At 42.4% G+C, this 10,975-nt stretch overlaps 1 protein-coding gene across 7 annotated transcripts in view; it reads left to right on the top strand.

The window, feature by feature from the left end:
• The first annotated feature begins 2,617 nt into the window (after positions 1-2,617).
• FBRSL1 (fibrosin like 1) overlaps positions 2,618-10,975 on the top strand; it is a 581,862-nt gene continuing 573,504 nt past the window's right edge. For 6 of the 7 annotated variants that reach the window (XM_088476701.1, XM_088476704.1, XM_088476699.1 and 3 more), the window contains exon 1: positions 2,619-2,772. The gene's annotated coding sequence lies outside the window, so the exon portion shown is untranslated. Of the gene's footprint in view, positions 2,773-10,975 lie in introns of all 7 variants that reach the window. The other variant, XM_088476700.1, reaches the window with a different exon arrangement.

The raw sequence follows: 10,975 nt of genomic DNA, 5'->3' as shown, positions 1-10,975 counted from the left end.
CTTAACACCTGATTTAATGCCTTAACCCATGTTGGGCCAGGCTAAATACAATTGCAGTATGTTCAAGGGAGGTTCTGGGGAGCTAGTGTGAAATTTGCAGAATAATCGACCTTTAGTAAATGTACCCCCATTGTGTTGTAACAGAAGACAGTGCTAACACCTCCCTTGGGCCCTGATCAACACCTACACACACAGGGATATATGCATCAAACCTAGTGGGCTAATCTACATCCCTGACCATGTAAATTATCCTGATTTTATTGGAATTGTTGTTCAGGGATTTTTTTTTCTATTTGTTTTATCCTGTGGATTATTATTGGTTTTTTTTACACCTAGATTGACTATGGATTACAAAAGGACTTGGCCTTCTTTTTTATTTACAGGGTGGATGTATATTCTATAACCTTGCTATTTAAGATGGTATATGACGGTGTCTTTATTCAAGTATTTTTAAATGAATGTTTGTTTTTGTTTGCTTGAATTTTATTTAGTATAATGGGAAGGGGTCCTTGCCACTACTGAGTCCGACATTACTTATTCCTCTTGCACCCATAGCCGTGTGGCTGGTTACATAATAAAAAGGACTACATGCTTACCATCACCCTACTTTTGTGGTACCAGATTCAACTGACGTTGGTTAGCTATTGGACCACTGCAATGCTCGTTTAAAAAAAAAAAATATATATATATATATATATATATTATTATTTTCGTTTTTAGAATCCACGGTTTGGAACAAACCACATCTGGTTTAGACCAAACTGCAAGCCATTTCCTGCGTTTTATACCGAATGCCAGAAAAGCCCCCACAGGCTGCCCTTTTTTCGGCTGTTGCCCACGATGGTCTAGGGCAATGGACTCCAACCCGTAGCTCGCAAGCTACTGGTAGCTTGCGGCCGTAATTTGGGTAGCTCGCCTAGCTGCAGTACTGCTTAGTCAACTAGGAGGAAGTGACCTCTGTCAAAGCCATGGGTGGAGTGACGGGGAAGCGGGTCAGTAGATAGCCATAGGGCAACAAAATATGTGACGGACAACATCTGGACATCACAGGAGTCGACTGCATTTGGGGCGAGTGACTTCTGTCCAGCCCTGCTGAAAATTCATACAGCTGCCCTGCAGATACCTTTTGCTCCTCTACTGTACTTACCTCCTTGGAGCCAGTAATTAAAAGTGAAATGTGTTACAATATCACTGTATTAATTAAATGCATTGTTGTTTTCTATGAAACATTTTTTCATTTAATGAGGTTCCATTTTTTGGTTATTCTCAAAAAATTTTTTTTCCAAATATGTTAGTAGCTCTTCAAGAGGTTTAATTTTTCTCGAGTAGCTCACACCCCAATTAAGGTTGGCGACCACTGGTCTAGGGACTCTAGTGTTCACAATATGGGCAGAATTTATATATATATATATATATATATTTTTTTTTAAACATTGATTTTCATAGCAAGAATCAGAATACAACAACAAATACAAAAAGACATGTCCAAAAAGCACCCATACATAACTAACAAAGGGTTTGAAGTCCTGAGCGCAATAACTCAGCAATGGGAGCATTTGATAAAACCTGAGCATTTTATAAGTCGATCAGAACTTTAGGTTAGGGGTAACTTCTAAAGCTGGGTACACACCTTGCCGAAGAGTCAGCCGACCTATATAACAATTCGTAAGTGCATATACACGTACCAATCATTCGGCTGATGTGTCTGCGCTTATCACACAACTGGGTGGGCATTTATTTGCCTGCCCAGTTGAGAAGTCAGTCACCAGCAGGTCCTGCAGCAAGTGTATGGGCAGTTGGCGGGTCGCCTGTACGCACAGCCAGCCTTGATGATATATCTACATTGGCTGTGCTGCAGGACAGATGCGATATGTCTGTGAATGACGTTGTTGCACTACAAATATATAGCCTGTTTAATGTAACTGGCGATATATCAGTCAGTGTGTACCCAGCATACGATAAGACAGATCTCATACTGTATCTGAAGCAGGTTACATGTCTGTTTGGTAAGTTCAAAAACTTTGAGCACTACAGTGCCAGTAATTGCTGTAATCTGCACTTTGCCTAATATTGCGACCTGATGTCATGCCCATGACCTTGCTGAAACATCCAAAATGCAAGTAGGCTTAATGTAAATGATTACCCTCTGTTGATTCTCGAATCCTCACTTTCAAAATTGTGGCCTAATAAGATGTAACCCTTGCACCATTACAGCTACTTATTCAAATTGATAAAATATGGTGCCTGTGCCCACTTTACTTAACCCATGGGTTGGGCCATGCTAATTACAGTTGCAAAATTGTGTGTGGAACGGTGTTTTGTATTTATGTTTTGTATTAAGCCAATGTTATGATCAGATTTGAGCTTTCAAAATAAAGTGTTGTGAGAAGGTGAAGCATAAAAATAGAAGAGAATAAGAAGCTGTCCGAATAAGTGAACTTCAGCCTCCTGTCCAGCACTGACTGACTCCACTACCCTGTAATAACCTGATATGTGTCACCACCATGCAGAGCACAGCGCACTCTCTCCCTCGCTCTTATTATTAACAAACTTATTGCTGCTTGTGTTGGCTGAGGACTCTCCCTCTGATAACACTGTAATTCCCTCTCCCTCCTCCTCCTCACACAATGAAGAAGCCTGAACGTGGGACTTCTTTCTGAGGCTGGTGCCGCGGAGTAATTCGACTGCCTTGTATCTTGCGGAGGTATCCCTTCCGTGCTTTTCTGTAAGCTTGTACCCATAGAGACCTCCCGGAGACACCGCCGCCGTGCAGTTAAGTAACCGATTTTGTGACTGTGTAGTGTAGATTGTCCCCTGTCCTGCCTTGGAGCCGTGGGGAGTGCGGGCTAAAGACTGAGAGGGGGAGCCTCTCCAGGATCACAGCTTCGGGTTGGGGGAGGGGGGTGCAGGCTTATTATTAACACACACAGACACACTGAAAGCACTGTCTTAAATGTATCATGTCATACTATGCATGGGAGGTGATACAGTGATTAGTTCCTGCTCGGGAAATCTTGATGTCCGATGTGTGCTTTATTGTAGTGAGAATATATATATATACACTAAGCTTTGAATGGGTTAATAGCAAAATTTGAGAACTTCTAAGCCAATATAAGACACAAGACTGGTATAGATCTGCTGTACATGTATGCATACCTGTATAGGGATGTACGCGTGTGTGTGTGTATATATATATATATATATATATATATATATATATATATATATATATATATATATATATATATGTGTGTGTGTGTTTTCTTTGCTTTGCATGTTTGGTGCTTAGAAGGAGGAGTATAACACAAAATACAAGACTGCACAGCCTGTAGACTCCACTTCAAAATCAGTATTGTGTATATTAACTATTTGTGTACCTGCAGTGCAGCACCGCAGGGTTCTGCTATTTAAACCCAAGGATATGTAATCTAGTTCCCGACGCCTTTTGAGTCTGCCACATATATTATATGTAAGTGTAAGCAATACAGTACTTGTATTACTTACTGTCATATAGATCTGACAGTTGTGTATTGCAGAATATTGTAGATAAGACATGGAGCCGTATTCAATTTCAGCGGACCCGCGATACTTTTCAGCCTCCTGTACTTTTCGCCTACATCGCGTGTTTTGCAGGCGGTAAAGTATCGGGTTCGTGACAGCGCATCCCCGTATTCAATTTGAAAATGCATGAAAACGGGACCCGGCGAAACTCAAACAAGCAGAAAGTCATGCTTATTTTAGGAGCATCTATTGAGCTTACCTTCTATATACGTTGGGCACAAAAATATTTTGCAGACCATATAATGATTAATAAATGCTGTCAAACTCTCTGTTAAGCGCTGCGGAATATTTGTGCTTTATATAAGTTACTGATAATAAATAAAATATGTCAGGATTTTAATAATGGGAAATATATATGACAGACAAGATGGAAAACAACAATTACTATACAACTAATAATATTAATTCTAAAGCTAACAAAGAGCAACTTTTCAATTTTCTGCCAGTGGAAGGTCCTGATTTCAGCAGTACACTCTATACAATTTTTTTTATTTTTATTTTTTTTAAATTATGGATCGATAATTTACACCCACAAGGCATAAGGTAATCGGGGAAAATACACAATATCGAGATATTTTGGCCGATATCTTTTGGAAACTTTGACTAATCGGATAATCTAAGGGCGAACGTTTCTTGCCCGTTTTTGGGTAGTTTTATCTTCATTTGACCAAAACCAGCTTGAGTACAAACTAGAGAAATATCGGCCAAATTTCCTGATTTGTATAGTGTATGCCTAGCTTTTACTCTTACTTCAAATTGACAATTTATTTTCTCAAACATAAAGCAAAGAACTTGGAGCCTGAAAAGTTTAAGTTTTGGCTATTTATATACAGTATAAAAATGGGGCATATTCTGCCAAACAGATTACTTTTGGCCTAATCAAGAACTTGCTGAGCTTGGCTTCTTAAGTAAAATAACCCCAAAAAATGCAAAATATTTTTTTGAGGTGTTGTTACTGACAGAGAAACAGCCACTAAAAAGGGAATTACAAGTGAGTGGTGTGATGTGTGCATTACCTGTCAGTGACACTTTTCTGGTCCCTGCAACAATCAGGCTGCCTAAATTAGTTTCTGTATTGGACGTAAAGTAATAAAGTGAATAATAAAATGGCTTTTTTTTTTGTTTTTATAGAACCTCCATTTACCTTGTCACTAATGCTGAAAAACAAATATTAATTATGTCTACAAAGGGTCTTTAGAATTAAGTTGAACAAACTTTTTTTTCTATTATTTCTCTATGCCATTTTGTAATTGTAAATGACTGAACCTTGTAGCAGAATCATTCTTTTCACCTCATGATTTTCTTTCGCCTGTACATTTGATCTTACCTCTCTGCATTCACTTCTGTCAGCTTTTTGTACACTTTAACCCCTTTGCTATGGAGGACAAGTGGGGCTTGTCCTCCACACATACCTGTCCAAGAGACAGGTAGGGACTCCCTGCAGCCACTGGGACAATCATCGGAAGTGCTGTCGATGAGGGCAGCACTGTTTAAAAAAACAAATGAAAATGGTGGTGGGGGGACTTTAAGTCCTTCTATCTCCTCACCAAACAATGTAGAAAGATGGGTGTCTCCTCTTTCAAACAGTGTGCCCACATAAAGGCTAATATCTGGTTATTTACCCTGATCACCCCTGCACTACAGAAAATAATGTAGTCCAGGCATGGGGTGAGATCTCCCCCAAACTGATTACAAATAATTAATGGGTACCCATTTTGTAAAGAAGGGACTCCCCTCTTTCAAATGTTGGTATCCCATAGTACCAGGCAATGTTGCCCCACACTATGGAAAATTTGTTTTCTGTATATGGGGGGGTACTATGTGCTCTATGACCTCCATAATGACAGCTGCAACCAATTGGACTCCCATATTTGAAAGCAGGGATTCACAATTTTCAAATTATGTGGCCCACTAATAGCTATTGTCTGCTGATCGCCAGACAATATTTCCGTGTGCTACAGAAAACAGACATTATCTTTAATTAAGTGGGAGGGCACCACGTGCCCTATCGGGCACATAATTACACCTGTAAATGTGGGGTCACTCGTATATGAAAGAGGGAAGTCCCCTCTTTCAAATGATGTTGCCCCCCTTAGCTGCTATTGTCTTGTGATCAAAGCCCATTTCTACCCCAATATTGTATCAAATAAGAAAAATGGTACCTCAGATAATGTGGTAAATTGTCTAGTTCAGAGGTTCCCAAACTTTTTGGAATCACAGCGTTCTAGTGCATCAGAATTGTTTTCACGGCACCCCTAAGCCAAAAGTTTGTTATTGAGAAATTCAGAAAAAAATGTAGTGAAGTAAATTGTGATAATCTGTCATCCTTAGGTTCTGTTATGTGGTGGTTCACAGGTTTGTGCTTACCTGTCATCCTTAGGTTTGGTTATATGGTGGTGGACAGGTTTGTGCTTCTGTTTGTGCACATATTTACATTACATTGACCATAAAGAATTTGATTTGGTGCTGGACCACCAACCTGAGGCACTCCTGCAAGTTTCCCGAGGCACCCCAGGGTGGAAATGTTTCAATTTGGACATTGAAAATTAAAGAAAAAAACAATTCTTTCAAGTGCAGTTTTTTTTTCTTCAAAACCTACACATAGGAGGCGATCCAATTGTTTATCCCATTGCTGCCGTCTAAAGTGGGTGAGAGCTAATTCAATTGTTTCGGGTGTCCCAAGGCTTCACTTATCGCAGATTTCTTCTTGCACCCTCCTGAGGTGCAAGCCGAAATTTGCGTAAAGTAGGGCTCTGGGGATGGGCGCAAGTGCCAGGCATGCCTCAACTGCAGCGCACCTGGCACGTAATATGGGAGAAGATGCTTAACATGGCTAAGGCTGGCTACACACTACAACGATATCTTCACGATTTGCCGTTTCCAGGCAAATTGGAATGGTAATTTGTGCATATTGTGCAGTGTGTATTCACATTAGCGCGCTCCAGCAGGTCATACCCGATATGTTTTGGTTGGCCATGCAGCATGGCTAATCAGAAGTTATTGTGTACAAGGTGGTGTAGTTTAATGAAGGACGGAACGCGATATCAGTCTGTTCATTAAATTGCACGGTGTGTACAGGCAATCACGGATGGTTCTGGATGAAGGGAATTTGTCCCGATCATTATCCAGATTGCCCGACATTGTAGTGTGTACCTGGCCTAATCCTGTGCATTTGGGCATGAGTGTGTGGCTGTCGTGACCAGTGTGGGACTGGTCCTGCAAACAAATGGATAGCTCCTGAAACTTTAAATGGGAGCTATGAGAGTGATAAACTATTGAATTGCCCCCATAGAATTTTGCTGTTTACTATTTTGGAAAGGTGGATTATTGGAAAAACAAGAACTACAATGTATTTAAGCTGTTTATAATACAAAAAAGAAAATTGCGTTTGGTTTTAGTTCCCTTTCATGCTTTCAATTAGCAAAAAAATACATATCTTTTTTGCCCATTTGGGTCAAATTGTTATTGAACGTGTTAGAATGAGTGAAAAGACTAATGGTATTTTCTGAAACTACAATGTCATCTGAAAGAAAACCAAGGTTTAAATTGTGTGGGTATCGCATAAAAAAATCATTGATGTTGAAATGTGAAATAAATGAGCAGCAAAGGGGTTAAACCATTTATGAATTGCTTAAAGAACACATAATATAGAAATGATCTAGTTAATATTTGTGCTCTGAAGATATTTGTGTTGCTCTATATAACCTCTCATAAGATAAATATAGACCATAGCAAATCTGAGCCCTAACATCCATCCCTTTATAATGGGTAGTATTTATCATGTGATCTGGTCACTTGAGTGAGTGGTCTAACCACAGAGCATTTATTAGGAAAACACTGTGCTGAGGAACTGAGATTATTGCTCTTATACAAAGGCTGATCATTTCAAGCCTGTGTTTGGAATTAGCTTTTTTTCTGGTGATTTTCAGAGGAATGTATTTGTTATGGATTTGCAAGATGATGGTGATACAGTTTTCTATTGAAGAAGTTTATCTCTAATGATTACATACCTACAGACATTTGTTTTATAAGATGTAATGTTTAAGTGCCTGTCAGAAGGTAGAATACCTGCAACAACGTATAAGGAAACAGGCAAATATATACTGTAAGAGTAATGAAAGATAAAATAGTTTTCTTGTGGATTACATCAGTACTGTGGGGTCTAGGAAAGATAAATTAGTACTCTTTCTCATATTCCCGGAGGTGAGAGTCCCATGAGGCGACTGCAAAGGCTTTCTCTGGAGAATCTCGGCCTTACCACTGAAAACACAATTGTAGGCCTCTCTCTGGCTTGCTTGCTTAGGCTACAAAGGAGGCTTTTGTTTAGATAAGAATGAAAGAGACCCTGGAGCTGATGTTTGCCTTTTTTTTTTTTTCTTTATCACATGTTACCACGCATGTTAACATTAGCGAAACCAACTGGTTTGTTTTTGACAGTAAATAGCATGATTCATTACTAATTTTTTAAATAACTTGTGGAAATTACAATTGAAGGCATGTGACCTTATCTATTGATTCCTGAATCGATTCTTCTGGTTCTGAAAGTTGCTGGATTTCAGAGATTCAACAATGGCAAGTTCTTTTGCTATCTGTTTCCCAATTCTAAAATGTTGGCAAATGTTGTGGAATTTGGCAACCCCGATCCTGTGTTACAGAGCTGTGATGATAAGCAATAGACTTCCTCTGGAACACCACACTGGTCTTGCAGCCATAGGTAAGAGCAATCCTTCAGCCTGTCCCAGCGTTACAGTGAATCATTCCTTGTCTGGTCAACACTCAACCTTTTATGCTGGGATCGGACCGACATATTGGGTACATCGTTTAGTGTGTACCCGCTATGTCGCTGACTATGCGCGCTCCCGTGGGTCATCATCGACATCCTCCGGCGGCCCTACATGCAGGGCTGACGGAGAATGGCGTTAACGAGGGCCATGCTGCTGAAAGCAGCATGACCATTGGTCCGTCGCTGCCCGCATCGGCACTGTATATTTCTCTTTCATCCACTAGGGGACACTGGAGGTGCTTACGCTGGGGTATAGAGGCATGGATAACTGGAACTGGCACTTTAAAATAATCTAGAAGTGTGAAGCTCCTCCCCCTCTATGCCCCATCAGCCCTCAGTTTAGAAAATGTGCCTCTAGGAGCTGGTCACATTATGCTGTGCTCCAACAAATACATTTATTTTATTTTTTTTATTTAAAAGCATCTTTTACACTCCTATAGGTACCCTTCGCCACCTATCTAAAAGGTGGGGTCCGGGTACCTGGCGCCCTGGTGTTTTAGCAAACACCAGGAAGGAGTGCACAGGGCTCATTACAAGAGCTTCTGACAGCTCCTTATCGCCACAGCAGGTCTTCACACAAGAAGAGAAGACTGCTGACCTGCCAGAGAGAGACTACAGGGGACACGCAGTGAGTAACAAGCTGCGCATCCCCAGGCTCCTGCCCCGCTGCCCAGCGTTAACACAGCATGCTGCGCTGTGTTAGTTTGTGCATAGCACAGTTAAACAGCGCTACACCTGTGCGCTGTGTAAGGGAAGCCTGCTGCCGGCACTGCCCTGCGCTGTCTAAGGGAAGCTGTATGTACACAGCGCTACACGCGCGGCTCCCTGCTTCTTCCCTCTCCCCGCTAATACACGCGGCTCCCTGCTTCTCCCCTCTCCCCGCTGATACATGCGGGTAGTGCGGAGGGGAGAGGGGGATGGACCACATAGCAGCCATAATGTAGCCCTTAGGGCATGAAGAAGGGGGTGGAGCCTAAACAGCACGGGCTGTCTCTCCACTATACGCAACAAGCGGCTGTAGTAACAGCGTGGCTGCCGTTTGTTAACTGTTTCATGCCTGTATCTCTCCCTTATCCAGGAAGAGTGCAGCAGACCTGAAGGCTGGATTCTTTTGCTCCCCATTCCTGGCTACAAAGCTACAAGTTAAGCACAGAAGGCTCTGGTACAGAGGCTGTGCATAATACACTGGGGGTGCAGGGAATCTGATCTGTGGGAAGGGAGTGGGGTGTATCTCCTCCTCTGTGTCCCAAGCCAGCCTTCTGTTTTTCTTTACCTCTGTATATACTCTGTCCCTCTGTGTGTGGTGACTGTGTGTATCCATGTCAAATAGAACAAAGGCGTCTCAAAGGATGTTTGTTTGTTCTAGGTGTAACAATAAACTAACCAAGCCGCATGCTGCTGGGTCCATGTTATGTGATGCTTGTATAGCAATTGATCCACCTATGGCTATTATTGCCTCACCTGCGCCTCCATGGGCCGCTGACATGGTAGGAGTAATGACGGATTTAACGTCTGAGTTAGCTGAGGCATGTAAGTCTCAGCCTCCCTGGGTTGCTGGGCTAACCAAGTCTCTTGACACCCTGGTACAGGTTATGGGTACAGCTGTGTCCGCTCACTCCACTTCCTTACAAGGACCGACACAAAAGCGTCCTTTATCGACTGTTCTCCAGTCAGAAGAGTCTGACGAGGAATTCCTCGCTACGGAAGAGGAAGGTGAATTGGCGGAAGCGTTACAGGACGATACCCCTCTAGAGTTAGAGTCCACCTCTCCCGGGGTGGAATCTCTAATTTTGGCGGTCAGAAAAATCCTTAAATTACCTGAAGATGTTATTCCTGCATCCCAGGAGTGTGAATTATTTCATAAACAACCAAATCGGCGGTTTTTCCATTCTCACTGCATCTTCAACAGCAGCTCTCAGTGGCCTGGAAACAACCGGATAAACGGTTCCAAATTCCACGCCGCTTTCCTTCTAGCTACCCTTTTCCATCATCCATGATGGAGAAGTGGGATATGCTCCCTCCAGTTGATGCATCCGTCTCTCTAAGACACTCCCAGTACCGGGAGCCACAGTACTAAAAGATCCTTCAGATCGTAAATTGGAGACAACGCTAAGATCTATTTATACTGCAGCGGGTGCTCATCTTAGGCCCACCCTTGTTACTGCTTGGGTTAACAAGGCTGTGGTTTGCTGGGCTGACCAGTTGATTACAGGTTTGGACTCTGGTACTTCCAGAGCAGGTTACGCATACTAGCAGAACACATCCGTGAGTCTGCAGTTTTCCTGAGAGAAGCGTCAAAAGATATTAGTCAGATTAGTGCTCGCATATCTGCTTCTGCTATTTCGGGCCACAGAGCCCTCTGGTTGCGCGCCTGGCATGCGGATGCAGAATCCAAGCGTGCGGTGGAGGGTTTACCATTCAATGGCGACATGCTGTTTGGCCCGGAATTAGACAAATGGATATCCCAGGCCACGGGGGGTAAGTCTTCCTTCCTCCCGTCAACTGCACCGGCTCCCAGAAGAGCTTACGCTGGACCTTCGTTTCATTCCTTTCGTGTGCCACTTTCCTTTCGTGGGAGAGCCAGAGGGGCTCCCTCCCAAGCAAGAGGCGACAGAGTAGAGGCCGCCCACA

Source organism: Taudactylus pleione, unplaced genomic scaffold (genome assembly GCF_031769625.1).
Source record: "Taudactylus pleione unplaced genomic scaffold, aTauple2 ptg000191l, whole genome shotgun sequence".
NCBI classification, from domain to species: Eukaryota; Metazoa; Chordata; class Amphibia; order Anura; family Myobatrachidae; genus Taudactylus; species Taudactylus pleione.
Note: the sequence above shows the minus strand (reverse complement) of the source record. Positions and strands in the feature narration are given on the sequence as shown.